Here is a 16013-nt window from a genome sequence, read left to right as displayed (position 1 = left end):
TGTCCCACCGGTAAGAGAGGTGGTTTAGTCCACGCCGGGGGGACAGGCGTTCTAGCAACGGGACTTCGGCCCATTCGGGCCGGAGAATCGCGGGGAGGGCCCGCCAACCGGCACGGCGCGATCCCCGCCCCCGCCGAATATCCGGTGCCGGAGAATTCGGCAACCGGCGGGGGCGGGATTCACGCCAGCCCCCGGCGATTCTCCGACCTGGCGGGGGTTCAGAGAATCTCGCCCCTGATTTCACTTGTGTTGCAACGCTGGTTCAACTGTGGCTGGAATTGACCGTGCGCTAGCCCAGGGGTGGCGTGTCAAAATAGAAATGTGTCTGCTCCAATTTATTTTTTGAAATACGTCTCAACATAAGATGACTGGTGGCCGCTCACCGGAATGTACAACAGTAAACATGAAGAGCCCAAAAAAACTATCTAAAATATTAAACATATAATACTGTAATGACTGCTGCATTTTCCCAACACAGTTTCAATAGATATAGAGATCAAGGATGATGAAATAGCTTTGTCAGTTTGGTTACGAAACACAAAATGAGTTCTAATATTGTGGTATTGTCCAGGTAAACCTTGAAAAGTAATATTATCATTGAGTGAAAAAATTCTGTTGGGCCTCAATTTAGCTGATTGACCTTCAAGCTATTTCTATCGTAGAAACTTGCCCTAATTGATTGGATACTTCTGCCAAATCAAGGTGTCAACTAGGTTTTAATCACCCAGTGTAGGACATTAAAGATCAACTCTGTAATAATTAAAAACCATATCTAGCGACTGTAATCACTTTTTTTCTGGGCCCATGCTCACCAAGTTTTGAAATTGAATGCATGAATATTTATTGAGCATACAATCAGTTATGGAACTTCATCACATTTATTTACATATTCATCTAATTTTTATGACCTTTTTAAATCATAAATCTTTTGGTGATTAAATTTTGCACCATTTTTGCAGGCGCCATGTTAATTAAGATACACTGGAAAAGTTCATAACGGTTCATTGAAATTGATCCGGTATTGATCTCTCTGGTCCAAAAAAGGCTGTAACTAATATTTGAAAATGTGTCCTTTCCTATTGATTTATCAAATTGTAGCTCTTCCTATTTTTCCTTGGGGACCAGTAGCACATACTTACTGGAAACACAGCAATTTGAAAAACAAAGCGCCCATTCAAGAGCTCCACATCACCAGCGTTTAAAATTCTGCTTGGCTTTGTTCCCTTGTGAGCAGTCATCCCTTCACCTTGGGTCCGGTTCATCTGCGGCTACCCTATGTGTTTATTTTGCAAGTAAACCCATTCTCTGCTTCTCCCAGGCCTCTGCAGAAACATGTGCTAGCAATGTGCAAAAACTCAGATGCGAAGAAATTGGTCCTTGTCGCACTCATTTTCCAGTTGTGGAATGTGAGTAAAAGCAAATATGATTGTATATGCTGGTCACCTGAGCTGCTAGATGGGTACATGGTGTTACACAAATAGTGTTGTTTCCTACTATGGCATATCAAAAGAGAACTGGGTGAAAAATATAGCAATTTGTAGGCGTTGTTGCCTCTGTGGTCTCAACTGTCAGCAGCCACGTTGAAGACACTTTATTTACACCTCCACAACAGAGAGGGCACTGTCACGATGTGCTCAGTTCTTACAATGCACTCAACTCCCTCCACACTCAAAAAAATCAGAAAAGAACATGAAATATAAAATGGTGCATGGACAAATCTCCCAAAATGTAATACGACAAAGCAAATTTCACAAACACTTGAAATTTAACAGTGGACAAAAGCAAATGACTGCGGATGCTGGAATCTGAAACCAAAAAGAAAATGCTGGAAATCTCAGCAGGTCTGGCAGCATTGTAGGGAGAGAAACCAGCTCACGTTTCGAGTCCAATGACTCTTTGTCAAAGCTAACAGACAGAGAAGTGGGAAATATTTATACTGTGGAGTGAGAATGAAAGATGAGTCATAGCCACAGAAACCCAGGGAAACTGGGTGCTAATGGCCACAGAAATTTTACTTTTGGTCTTTGATTTTACTGTAATCGCACCTACTACATGAATGAATGGTATTACCAGAGTAATTCATATATAAAACAATGTTTTTCCTTAAAAGCAGCATGTATTCATCAAAAATATCATCATTTGACAAGAAATAATAAAAAGAACAACTTCTTTCTTCTTCCTATGTACTTTCAATTCTTTCTCTTTCTATCTGGTTACCTTTGTCCATTTCCATTTCAATTAGCTTCACTCTGCTCTCTCAACATTGCTGACAGAGTCAACCCTGAATATTGACTTTAGCTATCAATTCCACTTAATGGTTGCGACTGCGACATCGGTTGATTTGCCTTAATCAAAGGCCCTGACTCACTTTGCTCTACCGGTGGATCCTGTGATACTATCAATCTTTCAATTTCTTTGTGGCTTAAAGTTTCTTTCTAATTTTGACTTTGAACTGTACGAATAATTCAGAGTGTAGGAGGGTTATCATGTTGTCCTTTAGTTGGATGTTCTCTTTGAAGCAAACAATCTACATGATACTAAGGGGTTCTCTCTCCAATCTTCACGAGGTAGCTGCATGCACCAGCTCCAACCACATACTTCTCCTTATCTCCTCAATAGTTTATCACCATGACATTCTGACCAGCACTGAACGATCTAAATTTCATGCCTGCTACCTTGGTTCATCTGCCCTTTGTCTTGTTTTTCTCTGAATTTGCTTGTGACGTCAGGCTTAAGCAAATTAAACCTTGTCCTAAAGTGTGCGTTTAAATACTAATTGGTAAGGCGAACGAACTGTTGTAGACTGAAGTTATTCTGCAAGAGAACAGAAAATTATTTAGTCCGTCAAAGGAAAACATGGGAACCACTGCTTTGCTTTTCATTGTGCAAATGCTTTTGCAAAGACTTCTTCACAATATGTACACTTGTTTCTGCAGTTCTATTCACATTTGGGTGATAAGATGGTATCTGAGTATGTTTGACCTCGTTTTAACTCAAAAATATTTCAATCTCTTCTAAGTGAATTTCAGACTATTGTTCGGCACCAACATTTCTGCCATCCGATAAATTGCAAAACAACTTCTCAAAACCTCAACACCTTTTGCATTTGTGACATTGGGCATAAGCTCAACAATTATCTAATTGCAATAGCTGTAGACCAAAACAAATTAATCGTTCCATTCCACTTCAAAGAAAGTGACATTCATTTATTCTCAAGCTGTTCTTGCATTTGACCATTGAATGAAATGAACATTCATGAATAGGAGCAGAAGTGGTTGGCTGGATTTTTTCTCATTCATAGAATCATAGAATTTACAATGCTGAAAGAGGCCATTTGTCCCATCGCATCTGCACCGGCCCCTGGAAAGACCACCCCACCCAAGTCCACACCTCCACCCTATCCCCGGAATCCAGTAACCCCACTCGACCCAATTTATCATGGCCAATCCACCTAACCCGCACATCTTTGGACTGTGGGAGGAAGCCGGAGCACCCGGAGGAAACCCACGCACACACGGAGGAAACGTGCAGACACCGCACAGACAGTGATCCAAGCCGGAGTTGAACCTGGGACCCTGGAGCTGTGAAGCAACTGTGCTAACCACTATGCTACCATGCTGCCCTATTCTGAGACATATTTCACAACTTTTTACCAACTCTTCAATATCTCTGATGATGGATACCAAGATTAGCTTCTTGCCACTGTTTTCATACAAACTATCCCTGCATGCTCTTGATCTATTTCCTCTTACAATTTCTCTTTTACTATTTCTCTTTTCAGAGTAACTCTTAAACCCTAAAGGACACAGCCGTGATCTACACTTAGTGTTCTACTTGTGGAATATTCCTCTTAACACCACACTGTTTTAGCAAGCCATTCATTGAGCATATTACTGAGTATCACGCCCTTTGTGAGTTTCCTGACTGCTTTCTCTGCACAGAAGGCATGTCATTTCTGTATGTAAATTAATTCACAGGCATCTCAGTGGCTAATAATGAATCAGCCTTCATAGGAAATCTTGAAAACAAGTTGATGTTTGAATGATCAGCTGACTCCTGATGTTTAATATTTTACTGATGGGTCATTAAAATGAATGCCCACCCATGCAACAATTCTGTTCCTATAAATCATACCTCCTTCTTTGAGCTAAGGGCTTGGGGATGAGTTAACAAAGTAAATTTCCTACTGTTGTTAATTTAAAAAAAAATTTAGAGCACCCAATTCATTTTTGCCAATTCAGGGGCAATTTAGCGTGGCCAATTCACCTACCCTGCAAATTATTGGGTTATGGGGGTGAGATCCACGCAGACACGGAGAGAACGTGCAAACTCCACACGGACAATGGCCCGGGGCCGTGATCGAACTGGGTCCTCGGCGCCCGTGAGGCAGCAGTGCTAACTGTTGCCAATCTGCACCGGAGTAATGTCGCCAATTAATAATGATGCTCTTTAGAGTGCCAGGTATCAAATGATGCCACCACAAGGTTTTACCGGATATCGATCAAAGACCAAACAACCAATTAGTTAGTTCAAGTTCAATGATAGTTTATTTACACACAAGAATTACTTCGACATGCAACATAAAACACGACAAGCTAAATGACGCCTAACACTACAACAACCTGTACTTAACTTCAGGCACCTGGCTTTATGCAGAGGAACAAGGCCTTTGTCCGGATCTTGCATGCCTGGATCTGGAGAAGTGACTTTGTTTCTGCTGGGCGCAACTGTCTGGTAGCAATCGTTGATCTTGAACTTGCTTCTGGTCGTGCTGCAGTTGGTGTCAGGCGTAGGCCGGTCAAGAGAGTGCCGGTGCGCCGGGGACAAAAGAGGCTGAACACATGGCAGTGTCTCTTTTTATCCTTCGGGGGTTTTGCACTCTTTTGGGCGGTCCTTAGATTTGCACCCAATAATTCAGCAGGCTTCGATTACTGCCTTCGATTTGAGCCAATTAGGGCGTGGGTGCCTTGATCGCTGGGCATGTCCTGAGCGGACATTGACCTTGGCCTTTTGGGCTTCCTGGGTGAAGGGAGTGGCGCCAATGAGTCTGGATCTGTATTTGATACCTGAGTACAAGTCTTTTGTTCTAGGTAAATGGGCCATTAGAATGTAAATCGGCTGGGGGTTTCGAGAGTGTCTGGTTATCTAGTGACAAATATACACTTAAGTTCTGAGTTTGTCTGGATCCTGCATTGGCCATATTTCCTGTGATTCTTTGCAAGTGGCCATGTTTCCCTTTGTACGTGGCCATCCCAGATGGCTACATAACCACTACACTAGCGTGCTGCCCTGTGAATTTCCTACTGTAACGTATTTCTGAATCTTTGTAATACCACTCCTTAAATTATCGGTAATTTTGCTCTGACTTTGTTAAATTATGTGAAGTATATGCTATAGACGTCTCCACTCCATCATCCATGATGTACAATAACACCACACCTAACCCCTACAGTGAGGCATCACAGGCTAAAATCAATTATTTATTTCAACCATAAGACTATTAGACATAGGAGCAGAATTAGGCCACTCGGCCCATCGAGTCTGCTCCGCCATTCAATCATGGCTGTTATTTTTCTCATCCCCATTCTCCTGCCTTCTCCCCATAACCCCTGATCCCCTTATTACTCAAGAACCTATCTATCTCTGCCTTAAAGACACTCAGTGAATTGGCCTCCACAGCCTTCTTAGCATCTTTTTAGCATCCAAAAGACTTAACAAACCTTTAAACAGGAGCACATTAGAGTTCACATTCAATACTGAAAACATTTATAATTCTTCTGAATTCACCAAATGATCAAGAGATAGTCCTTCATGGAAGAGAGCTCAACAATACAGCTGCTTTGGCTGACTTCAGCTGCAACCCACTGAAAAACGAAACCAAAAAGGCAGACACACCTAAGCTTTTCTCATAGTGAAACTAAAAAGCAGAACCAGAGCTCAGCTCCACCCACACTCTGACATCACTGCAGTAAAATGAGCAGCAAACCATTTCTTAAAGCGACATTCTCATGACACCTCCCCCCAAGAAATAAAAACCCATCAACTTCAAGATGGTTTCATTTTTCACCTTATCACCATCCTTTAAGAAATGTGCACAGTAAATATACTTTATCGTTGCAAAAAACAACACACGCAAACAGGTATAATAATAGTCCATTTTGTTTTTTCTTCCAACTGAAATCTTTCTCAATTGACAGTCTCTTTGAACAAGAAAAGCTCTGCACGATCCGTCCATTTCTCTATGCATCGGCATTTCTCTTTAAAGTCAGATACTTTAGTTCAACCTGATCACAGAGTCCCTTGTAATTCTCCAACACAGGAGCATTGGTTAACACAGACTTCAGGCAGTCAAATGCCTGTCGAAAGTCTGCTGTCCATTGAAAATGTTAACATTTCTTCAGCAAGTCCATCAGTGGAGCAATCACGCTACAAAGCTTTTGCACAAATGTACGATCAAGTCCACTTGTGCCCAGAAATCGCATTATTTCACTTTGTCTTGAAGGTATCGGAAACTCCTCAAGGAAAGTGACTTGGGCTTTTCCAGATTCACTTTTGGCTCGGTTTATCACAAACCCACCTCCTGAAGTTGATTGAATAACTCCATCAGATGTTTTAAATGTCCTGTCCATGTCTGGCTGAAAATTACCACATCGTCGATGTGTACCACAAAATTGGGTAATCCTTAAACGACAATTAGTTGACCGTTGAAATGTGGCTCGGGCGTTTTTCATGCCAAATGGCATCACTTTGAGTTTGTATATACCATCTGGAGTCACAAAAGCTGAAATCTCCTTTGCCCTTTCGGATAAAGGTACCTGCCAGTAACCTTTAAGTAAATCCAATTTGGAAATAAAAGCGGACTGTCCCATTTTCTCAATGCAATCCTCCAAACGTGGGATAGGATAAGAGTCCGTTCTTGTAACTGCATTAACCTTTCCATAGTCCACACACAACCGTTGGGTGCCGTCTGGTTTAGGTACCATCACTATGGGTGAGCTCCATTGGCTGCAACCCACTTCAATTATGCTATTTTTAAGCATACTCTCAATCTCTTTGTTAACCTGTGCAAATTTTAAAGGATTAAGTCTATATGGATGTTGTTTGATTGGAACAGCATTTCCCACATCTACATCATGTATAGCCATTTTAGTACTTCCCAATTTATCTCCACAAACTTGCCCATGCGATATCAATAACTCTTTCAGGTCAGTTTGTTTTTCCTCTGGAAGATAACTCAACAATTCATCCCAGTTTTTAAGAACATCCTCATTTTCCAATTTTATTTGAGGTATGTCAAATTCAGTCATCTGGATTTGGTTTGTCACTTTGAGTTAGAATCATTAAAACCTCCTCCTTTTCCTCTCCTTCCCTTTCAAAGTACCTTTTAAGCATATTCACATGATATACTCGGTGAGTCTTCCTCCTATCTGGTGTATTTACCACATAATTCACCTCACTTAATTTCCTTTCAATCTGATAAGGTCCTCAAAACCTTTCCTTTAAAGGTTCACCTACCACTGGTAACAATACTAAAACTTTATCTCCACTGGCAAAACTACGAAATTTGGATTTCTTGTCCGCGACCCGTTTCATCACATTTTGTGCAACTTTCAAATGTTGTCTCGCCAATTCACCTGCTCTGTTTAATCATTCCCTAAAATTTGATACAGAATCCAAGAATGTAATTTCCGATTTCTCACTCACCAATTTTTCCTTAATCAATTTAAGTGGTCCTCTTACCTCATGACCAAAAATTAGTTCAAAAGGACTAAATTTGGTTGACTCATTAGGTGCATCCCTAATTGCAAATGGTACGAATGGAATTCCTTTATTCCAACCCTCTGCATAATCTTGACAATAAGCCCTCAACATTGTCTTTAATGTCTGATGCCACCTTTCTAACATTCCCTGCAATTCTGGATGGTACGCAGTTGAATTGTTTATTCCTAAGCTTTCCATAACTTCTTTGAATAACTTTGAGGTAAAATTTGATCCTTGATCTGATTGTATTTCTGTGGGTAGTCCATATCTCGTAAAGAATTTAAGTAACTCCTCTACAATCTTTTTAGCTGTAATATTATGTACTGGAATGGCCTCTGGAAACCTAGGAGACGCATCAATTTTAGTCAAAAGATATTGATTCCTACTTTTTGTTTTAGGAAGCAGTCCTACGCAATCAATTACGCCCCTTGTAAAAGGATCCTCAAAGGCTGGAATGGGTGTTCAGGGCACTGGTTTTATCACTGCTTGATGTTTCCCTATCACTTGACAGTGTGACATGATTGACAAATTGAACTACATCTTTATGTAGTCCAGGCCAGTAAAAATGTTTCTGGATTTTAGCTTGAGTTTTCCTTATCCCCAAATGACCTCGCTCTGGTACCTCATGTGCAACTCGCAACACCTCCTTTCCATACCCGACCATCCATACTACTTGATGAACTTCTGCCCACTTTCCATCTGCCTGCATATGTACAGGTCTCCCTTTTCTCATCAAGACATCACTTTTATGGTGATAACACTCTGGTATACACCCAGATTCCTCTTCTGTATATGCTTTCTGATACATCCGTTTTATTTTTATATCTTTCTGTTGTAACTCCGCCAATTTTCCTGAACTAAAAATATCCGGCTCATCCTCTACCTGTTCTTGTTCTTTTTTAACCATCTGATCAAAAATCGCTTCTGATAATTGCACTTCAACTTCATCTTCACTTTAAGATTTCTCCTCTTGTCTTAACCTGTGACTTTGCGACCTTGTTACTACACAATCAGTAAAAATCGCAGGATATACGTCCTTCAACACTTCAGTTGTCTGATTTTCCACTGGCTTATCAACCACAGTAGGCATCACTCCCACCTGCGATCCAGCTATATCATTACCCAAGATAAACTGTATTCCTGGACAAGATAGTTTCTCTATTACTCCTACTACCACTTCACGACTCTTCACTGGACTTTCCAACCTTACCTGAAATAATGGAACGCTACTCCTCTCACCCTGAATTCCACATATTACCACCTTTTCTGGCAACATTCTTCCCAACCTACATAACTCCTCATCTCTTACCATTAAAGATTGACTAGCTCCCATAGCTCTTAAAATTGTGACTGCTTTACCTGCTCCTCCTGATACACATGAGTAAACTTTACCCACACAAGTAAATTCTTTAAAGACATCTGGCACCTTCTTAACAATTACTTCTTGAACAGGTTGTACAATCGTTTGCACCTCCTTCGCTTCTCTTGGGCTTTCCTTTACCACTCTAATAAACTCCACTGTTTTATCCTGTTTTACCACATCAGCCTTCCCAGTGCTTTTCTTCAACCACCAACACTGTGACTTTATATGGCCTAGTTTATTACAGTGAAAACATTTTAAACTTTTCATTTCTTTTCCACCCTCCTGGATTTAAAAAAAAATCTCAGGTACACTCTCTTTATTATCTCCCATCAGATCACCTTTGCCTTTACCACTTGAGTATTTCTCATGTCCCCAGTTTCTATCCCTCACAGGCTGAAACTGATGTCGGAAACCAAGCTTTGATTTATGAACTAATTCATAATCATCTGCCATTTCTGCAGCTAATCTCACAGTTTTAACCCTCTGCTCTTCCACATGAGTTTTCACTACATCAGGAATTGAGTTTTTAAACTCCTCCAAAAGTATAATTTTTCTGAGAGCTTCAAACGTTTGATCTATTTTCAAAGCCCTTATCCACCGATCAAAATTACTCTGTTTGATCCTTTCAAACTCCATGTATGTTTGACCAAATTCTTTCCTTAAATTTCTAAATCTTTGTCTGTAGGCTTCAGGCACTAGTTCATATGCACCTAAGATGGATTTTTTCACCTCCTCATATGTCCCAGATACCTCCTCCAGTAGTGATGCAAACACTTCACGAGCCCTACTTACCAGCTTTGTTTGAATCAGTGATATCCACATGTCTTGTGACCTTTTCATTTGTTTATCTACCTCACCAAATGAAATGAAAAAGGCTTCTATCTCCTTCTCGTCAAACCTTGGCAATGCTTGGACATATTTAAATAGATCCCCACCACGCCTTCGACTATGACGCTCTTTCTCACTATCCTCATCACTATCATCCAACTGTAGGTTTCCCTTACGTCTGCCTTTTTTAACTGACTGTCATGTTTCATGGCCATTTTCTGAAGTTCAAACTCTTTCTTTATCTTTTTCCCTGATCTGTATCTCCCTTTCTTTTTCTTTTTGTTCTGCTAGGGCGATTCTTTCTTTCCTCCTTTCTTCTCGCTCCTTTTCTTTGTCCTCTCTATCTCTCTCTCTTTCTTTTTCTTTTTCTCTCTTTCGTATTCAAACCGCTTTAATTCTTTCTCATGTTCCATTTGTTTAATTGTAACTGAATTTTTGCCATTTCGAATGAGTGAAACTGTATCTCAGACAACTTTAAATGCTTGACCACCGCCATAATTACCTCATCTTTTCTCATTTTGTCAGGTAATGTTAATTGCAATGTTTTTGCCAAATCTAACAGTCTGCTTTTAGTCTCTGTCCATAAGGTACTTCGTGTGACCGTCTCCACCGCCAAAAACTTCTGAGCCTCTGAAAGAGCCATTGTCCACAACACGCTCACCACTTAAACTAAAATACCACACCTGAAAAGCAACCACAATATGCTCACCCCTCACTGTCTTTAAGTTCACTAAGCCAATCCAATAGATGGACTTTTATCCCCCTCGAGCCCCCAATTGTTATGGGTCAGGGTTTATAGAATCTCACAGTGTATCATGGAGTTCACCTGACCCACAACTTTTAATAGATTTTGGTATGGGGAGCACACGGCTCACTCTACAGGAATGGTACAGCAGAAATGGACCAGTATTCTTTAAAACAAAACAATGTTTAGTCTATGAACTCAAGTAAACCTTTTTAAAACAAACAGTGAATATCTTAGCAACCATTAATTCAAAGATAACCCCCAAAGAATACAACACTAAGTAATCCTTTCAGCTGTCCATTTAACATCCAAAGGTTTTAACAAACCTTTATACAGGAGCACATTATAGTTTACATTCAATACTGAAAACATTTCTAATTCTTCTGAATTCACCAAATGAACAAGAGATAGTCCTTCATGGCAGAGAGCTCAACAATACAGCCGCTTTGGCTGACTTCAGCTGTAACACACTGAAAAACGAAACCAAGGAGACAGACACACCCAAGCTTTTCTCAAAGTGAAACTAACAAGCAGAACCAGAGCTCAGCCCCACCCACACTCTGACATCACTGCAGTAACATGAGCAGCTAACCATTTCTTAAAACAACATTCTCATGACAAGTGACACGTGTGCTTTTTTTGCTTTGATGCCAGATCCCCTTGAAGTTGATCAGGACTTGGTTCAACTTTACAATATGCTCCTCCTCAGTCGCACTACTAATTAGAATGTCATCTAAAAAGCAGCATGCTCTCTTCATTTCATTTAGTACTTGATCCATGATACTCTGGAATGTTGTGGAGGCAGCACATACCCCAAATAGTCATCTTTCCTCCTGACAAAAACCCCTTTGTCTGCTATTTCTAATTGCAAGCATGTATTTGACTGATTTATTGAACTGAAAACCTTTCCATGTGCTAAATTAGAAACAAATTTCCACTGGTTTATCACCTTATTTACCCTATGCTAAAAATCCCCACAAATCCAAACAAACCCATCAGTATTTTGAACTAACATGATGGGTGTGGCCCATTCACTGCCCTTCATCTTCTTACTGTTTCCAAGAAGTCACGTTGAAGACACTTCATTTACACTTCTCCAACAGCGAGGCCTGTATCACAACTTGCTCAGTTTTTACAAATATACTACACTGCCTCATGCCCTAAGGGTGCCTGAAAGACTTTGCATATATTGGTTTGAGTGATTTTTCCGGCATCACTGACAGCTGCCTAAAACATGACATTAGGCCCCTGTATATATAAATGAGGAGGAATACTTGGTTCAGAGGCTTTCTACCAAATTGAGTGAGTTCAGTGGACCTTGTCCATAAAGCATTGAGTACACATTTAAAAAAAAATGTTTCATGTACATCTTGGAGGAGCAGGAATGCAACATCAGCTTCAGAAAAGTCCAGAAGGCCACTGACAACCCAAATGTGTCTCCTGCACCACCACCATTGCCCTGCACCCGGAGATTAACCAAGAACGACTGCCAGATAGGCAAACACTGGAAATTCATCATCATGAAATGCGAAAGCTGCTTCTCGAAGTGTGACAGGTGCTAGGTGTGTACAATATTGAGTTCCGACCTGAGTCCTAAAGTCAGGTTAATCTCGAGCATCCGAACTGAGCTGTTGATGGGAGTCTGAAACTAAGTCACAACAAATTTATATTCCAATATCTCTACAGGAGCAAAATGACAGCAAACCGCAACTATGCTGATTTCTTGCCAAAGTGTATATCTCATTTGCTGTTGATTTATAATGGGGAACTCATGTGTGAAATAAAACCATGTCTTAAGCATACTTCAGTTGATAGCAAATACCTTCAAATGGCATTCTGAACCAATCGGCTATTGTTATTAATTGGATGGTTAGATGACCTTCTGCATCAAAATGTGCAATGCTTACTTAATTGAAACTGGGAGTTCAGGGGCGACATTCTCCGCCGGCGGGAGTCTCCGTTTTGCCGGCGCCCGGGGGTTTCCCGACGGCGTGGGGCTGCCCCACAATGGGAAACCCCATTGACCGGCCGGTGTTACGGAGACTCCCGCCGGCCGGTCGGGGCAGAAATGTGGTGGGGTGGGTAGGAGAATTTCGCCCCAGGCAATGAAACCAAGAGGATAGCACTTTATTACACTCAGAAGAATAGGTGGTAAGCAATGTGGAGAACCAAATGATCCTGATCGTGGTGGTTTACGTGCATAATTTCGAATACCTTTGTAACTGCCTTCTATTTATAAAGACCACAGTTCCTTGCATTTGCTTTTTTTTTCATAAAAATAAATATCACCAATGTTTATTTCATGTGACATGTGCTTTTCAGTTATGACATGTTTTAAAAGACAACTACAAAAGGCATGCTACTTATTGGCTGTGACGCACTTTGGGACACCTTGGAGATGAGTCATTTCCTATATATGTGAAAGTGCTTTCTTCTTTTTATCCTTTTAACATGCACATAAACAATTGAATATGCCTGCTTTGCACAATGAGAATATATGGTAAGAATTTGAGAAGGAGGTTGATATGTCCACCCATTTTAATTCAACCATGGAAAATTTCAGTGGGCGTGCCAACTTCTTTTCCTGATTTCCCAATACGAATCTCAATTGTGAAAGGCATTCGGCCAGAAGCATCAATCACAAATTACTTGACGATATTTTCAGGTTTGAGGAGGGATGGATTATTCCGATCACCGTGTGTAGCAGCATGAAAAATTAGTTCATAAAGATTTTCTCTGGCTAATATAGTTAGTGAAATTTTAAATGCATTTTTCTTTAGCTGACAGAAATTAGTTATACTGCTGGTGTTATGATCTGGTTAAGGACCATTCAATTGATTGTTTTACCAATAGAACTGCACCACAAGATTTCACTTTTGTTTTTTAACAAAATATAAACTTTCATATCCCATCTCTTGATTATCCATGCCTCAGCCCCTGGTTCTGGTTGCTTTTCAATCCTTTCAAGCTAATTCAGCTGATGACTTTCTTTTAGAGTGAGGTACTTCGACGCCCACTGTAGATTCTCCCATTCGCTCCAAATAGGCAAGCTTTCAGCTTCTGTTCCCTCACAATATCCAAACTCATTAAGCTGCATCTGCAGACTACACAGTTCATGATGAAGTTAAGTTTTTACTCTGCTTCCAGTGCAGGCCTATATGACTGTCATTTACTTTGGTTATCTTCTTTCAATGAAATGCAAATCACAAGAAGTTCATACTGTCAATAACTCTCTCATCAAACACCCAGATTAACTAAAACAGGAGAACCTTCCTTATCTCCATGATAACATGGCCTGCACTGGGCTGTCCTCAAACTGACCATCAAGCTAATTAACCTTCGTTAATAAGTGTGGTAACCATCACGGGGGATCAATAATAGATCTCCTCATGGAGTATGAGTTTCTCTGGTGGATGGAGGCCCGCCCAGCTGAGACTCAGGAATTCAGCCCTTTAAATGCTGACTCGAACCTGGACCAATTAATCTGATAGCCCCGGGCTAGGGATTTGTTGTTGTCCACCATGGCAGTGGCTTCACTTTTTGAGTTACAAAATGATATGACATAATGGTGTAGTTGGCTTGTCAATTCCAGCCCCACTTGACTCAGAGTCGCAACACAGTTGAATTAACCAATAATTTTGAGAAAAGTGCACAAGGTCTTTGGCCCCTGACTGCCCAATAATTACAGTCACCAAGTTTGGATGTTTAGCCATAATTATGCTTCATTTATAACAAGATCTATAATGAAATATTCAGCAAATACAAATGGTTAACGACTGTCTAGGATGTAATTTAATGGCCATGTTGCACTGAAGCAAGAGCACAATGAGGGCATTCGATGGTGGGAGAGGCCAAAAACGAGAACTATGCCGGGCGCCAATCAGCTTGCGATCTAACCGGACCCCTCCTGTTGACAAAATCAGGATCCCGCCGTGGACTGGCGGGAAACCAATAACGAGCACTTAAGACAATCTTCATATATCTTAGCGGGAGCAACCTATCTAATGGCTACCCGTGATCTAAGAGCCTCCCCAGAAAGTGGTCATGCGTGCGCTGAATAGTACAGCTTTTTAAAAACATGAAGCTGGCTGAAGGGCTGCTGTGGGGAATCAAGGAGGTGAGTAATCATCTTTGCTCCTTGGCAGTGAGCCCTGTGGTACTGGGGTTGCTGCCCTGATGCTCTGGGAGGGGGCGGGAGGGGGGGCGGTTTCGACCAGGGTGGCCCACCATCGGTGGTGGTGGGGGTGCGGAGTCGAGGGGGGTTGGTGATGCTCGCCCATGGCCTGACCGGAGGGGGGGGGAAGAATGGGTGTCTCAGCACCCGTAAGTCCACCATGTCACCCCCTGGATCATGTGTTCTAGTTCCAGGGTGATGCACGATCAATTACACAAAGACGAGAGTAGGATGTAATCAAGGCTTTATTACACTGAGATGTGTGGCCTCCTCCAGCAGCTGATGAAATGGCTGCTGTACTCTGAGCACACATATTTATACTCTGCCTACGGGGCGGAGCCAGCAAGCAGGGATCTACCCCCATACCTGTAGTACAGGGGCCTTACCGTAAAGCACCTCTATCAACATCCTCTATATTTGCAATATATACATCAGTGGTGACTACCACATTCAACCCCTGTTAAAAAAAATGAGTCCGGCGGGGGTGGTGGAGAATTATATACAGAGAGTTGTGTTTTAAAAGTACAGATAATATTACAAATTCAGGCAGTCCGGTGCCTTGGTCTGTCGTTGAGAGCGCCGCAGTGCTTGTGGCGACTCAGGTGGCGGCTTGGTCTTCAGTGACTCCGGGAGTGTGTCGAAATCCTCTCCATCCTCAGGTGTGAGCAAGGGGAGGACGGATTGTCCCGGAGTGGGGGCTGCAGTGGAGTGTGCCGGGGAGGGGGAGGGGGGGGGGGGGGAAGGGTGGCGCCGGGTCGGAGGGGGGGTGGGGTGGAATCAGCTGGTGCCAGGTCTCTGAGGGAGACTGTGTCTTGGCGTCTTGCAGGTTAGCGCGAAGTAGCTGTACCCGCTCAACCAATGGGTCCACCTTGTGGAGTCGAACGTGTCTACGGAGGAGAACGGGTCCTGGAGCTGCCAGCCATGTCGGGAGCGAAACCCCGGAGGTGGAGTTCCTAGGGAAGGCAAAGAGACGTCCATGGGGGTTTTCATTAGTCGCGGTGCGACCGAATGGAGTGAAGTGCATCAGGGAGGACCTCCTTGTAGGTGGGGAGCTCGATCCTCCACCTCAAGATTTTATCGTTTTTGATCTTGCCCCGCTATGTGTTATTAAACATGAAGGCAACCGACCGTTGGTCAGTGAG

Source organism: Scyliorhinus torazame, chromosome 2, assembly GCF_047496885.1.
Source record: "Scyliorhinus torazame isolate Kashiwa2021f chromosome 2, sScyTor2.1, whole genome shotgun sequence".
Lineage (NCBI taxonomy): Eukaryota > Metazoa > Chordata > Chondrichthyes > Carcharhiniformes > Scyliorhinidae > Scyliorhinus > Scyliorhinus torazame.
This window is presented reverse-complemented; position numbering follows the sequence as displayed.